The sequence below is a fragment of the Galeopterus variegatus genome, unplaced genomic scaffold (genome assembly GCF_000696425.1).
Source record: "Galeopterus variegatus unplaced genomic scaffold, G_variegatus-3.0.2 Scaffold243, whole genome shotgun sequence".
In the NCBI taxonomy this organism is placed as follows: domain Eukaryota; kingdom Metazoa; phylum Chordata; class Mammalia; order Dermoptera; family Cynocephalidae; genus Galeopterus; species Galeopterus variegatus.
In genome coordinates this window covers 560252-563091 of record NW_007726354.1, presented here as the reverse complement: position 1 = coordinate 563091, position 2840 = coordinate 560252, and the positions used below count along the sequence as shown (strand labels likewise).

General features: G+C 47.9%; 1 pseudogene; it reads left to right on the top strand.

The window, feature by feature from the left end:
* Positions 1 to 2624, top strand: part of LOC103585493 — a 14506-nt pseudogene extending 11882 nt beyond the window's left edge.
* Positions 2625 to 2840: the final 216 nt, after the last annotated feature.

The window sequence follows — 2840 nt, the reverse complement described above, 5'->3', positions numbered from 1 at the left end:
GGCACCATCTCCTGTAAACACCTGTGGGGGGTCTTGCCTGGCGTCTACTTCTGCAGACACTCGAGGAAAGGGAAAGGAAAAGCAGGCTGCTGCTGGAAGGCTGTGGCCGAGGAGGAATTTCAGGGCGAATGGACTGCTCCAGTTCCTGCATTTACTGCTACTCAGCCCAAGGTCGCAGACTGCTTTGGAGGCACACAGATGTCCCCGGTGCTATTCAGCAGGTCCCTCTGGAAGACTGGAGCGATCGACCTGCCACTGAGGACTGGTCTGCAGCTCCCACCGCTCAGGCCACTCAATGGGTAGAGAAACCACTGAGTGCCCTTAAGCGGTTCTTCCACAGTCTCTGTTCTCTGCTTTTTTTTCTTGCCTGGCCAGTGAGGGGATCAGAACCCTTGACCTTGGTGTTATAATATCCGGCTCTAACAAACTGAGCTAACCAGCCAGCCATTCCACAGGCTCTTAAACAGGAAATGGAAAAAAGGTAATGGAAAATAAACACCAGTTTCTAAAAAAAAAACCCCAAACCATTATTTGTGTTTTTACAGTCTTTACAATTGTAATTTTAAAAATGTAACACTTTATAAAAAATTTAGAAAGTAAGTGGAAAAAATCCTATCTCAGCACCTAAAAACCCCTATGACCTTCCTATATGTTTCTTTATGCACTTTTGTACAGAATGGCAATCACACATACTGCTTTTTTTTCCTAACACTGTCATAAGCCCTTTCTCATCTTTTTACCTACTCATCTTGCAAAATAACATTTACTTACAGGAATTTCCAGCCTTACTGGCATTNTTTACCTACTCATCTTGCAAAATAACATTTACTTACAGGAATTTCCAGCCTTACTGGCATTTTCCAGGTTTCCCCTGCAGCTGACTTCCTAAGTGTTGCTGGAAAGGTGCCCAAATGATTGTCTGAGTTGGGATTTGACACAAGTGGTTCCTGGTGTCAGCAACTGTCTGGCTCTGTGGGGTCCCTGCGTGTAGGACTGAATCCTGCCCCTGCGTAATAAACAAGTTTCCCTCTGTGAGCCCCTTTCAGAAGGGGCTGGGAGGACTGAGTTCCACTCTGCTAGTTTCCTCCTCCCTCGGCGTGCCTCACTGACCCTCCTTCTCTGTCTCTGATGCTTATTTCCTTTGGTATTGGAGTCAGCGGTCCTGGTTTCAAAACCAGGCTCAGCCGCTCAGCAGAGTGACCACAGGCGAGCCCCCTAACATCTCTGAACCTCTCAGTTTCCTCTTTTCACAAGGCTGTTGTCAGCACATGAGATGATGCATGGAAAGTGTAGAGCACAGGAGTTGCTCACAAATAGTGGTCATCATTTGTGCTAAGCTGTCCTTGTGTGCCTGGAGTTTGATCTCTGCCACTGTGTCCCTCTGCCTGGATCCTGACCTCTACAGCAATCCTGTACTCCAGGTTGGCTCTTGTAAACCAGTTCCCCTAGGCCTGAGATTCAGCAGCTCTGTTACCCAGAACTTGTATACCTGACCTCTGCCTCTTCAAGCCTCAGCCCTTGTTTCTACTTCCTTACTGGGAGTGTCCCTCCTCTTTCCGGCCAGTGGCAATCTCCCCATGCTCCAGCCTTTATGGCCCCATTACCTCTATGCTACCCAACCCAACTCTTTCCCCTGTTTGTTTGCTGTGGATCTCCCGACAAGCTCCCATCCACACCCCAAAGCATTGTGACCTGATGACTCCCTCTAATTGGTACCATGCTCCTATGTACCTTACACACTTGTCATGTTGGCAACACACAGCAAAGTGTCTTCTACACGCATGCCTTGCTGTGTTAAGAAAGCAATCTGAATGGAGCTGGCCAGTTAGCTCAGTTGGTTAGAGCGTGGTGTTATGACACCAAGGTCCAAGGTTTGGATCCCTGTACTGTAGCTTGTGACACATGGCAGATTATGGGGCAGGAAGATGAAAACTGTCCTGGGCTGCCTTTTCCCACAGTCATATCACATGACTAAAATAAACTCTTTGCTTCTTTAATCCACTGCAATAGGATTTTTTGGTACTTATAGCTTATCCTGATATGGATGCTTTGGCAGCTGTCCAGGAGAGAGGTCATGTTGGCTTGGACTAAGGCAGTGATGACAGGGATCGAGAAGAGTAGATGGATTTGAGGTGTATGGTGGAGGACAGCCGCAGGCCTTGCTGGTGAATTGGACACCGGGAGTGAGGGAAAGTTGAAGCCATTTATCCAAATCATGCAGCTAGCGAGTGGCAGAGACGAACCTCAACCCTGGCTCTGCCTGCCTCCTTTATACCCCGGGCACTGCACAGGTGTTTGCTGCTGATAGTGAACCTCTCAGGGCTCCAGGTCTTTTCTCCAGTGCCGGACCCATTCCTGCTGGGCTTCCCTAACCTTCAGTTGCCTTTAGGAGCTGCTGTGGGTTTAGGAAAGCTGAGCTGCCTTTCCTCCAGTGTTGGTTAAACAGTGTCTAAATGCACGGAGGCAGGGGATCCTCAGCGTTGCGGAGGAGGGACAATACTCCCAAGGCCCTCATTCCTGTAGGTTCCCTCAGATGTTCCCCCTTGTCCCTCTAGAACCCAGAGTTTATTAAACCCATCAGCCTACCTGGACCCGACACCTGGTCTCCCAACCAGTCTTTGTGAAAACCAGGTCCAAACTGTGTGGCTGACTTACCAATAAAAGGAACATGCAGATTTAGGAGATTTTCATCTAGCCTGTAAAACAAGTAATTCCCAGTTATACATACTACTAGAAAAACTGCAGAATGGAAGAGGATTTTATTCTTCTTTGATATGTGGTTGTATTAGTTTCCTAGGGCTGCCTTAAAGTACCACAAACTAGGTGACTTAAAACAGAAA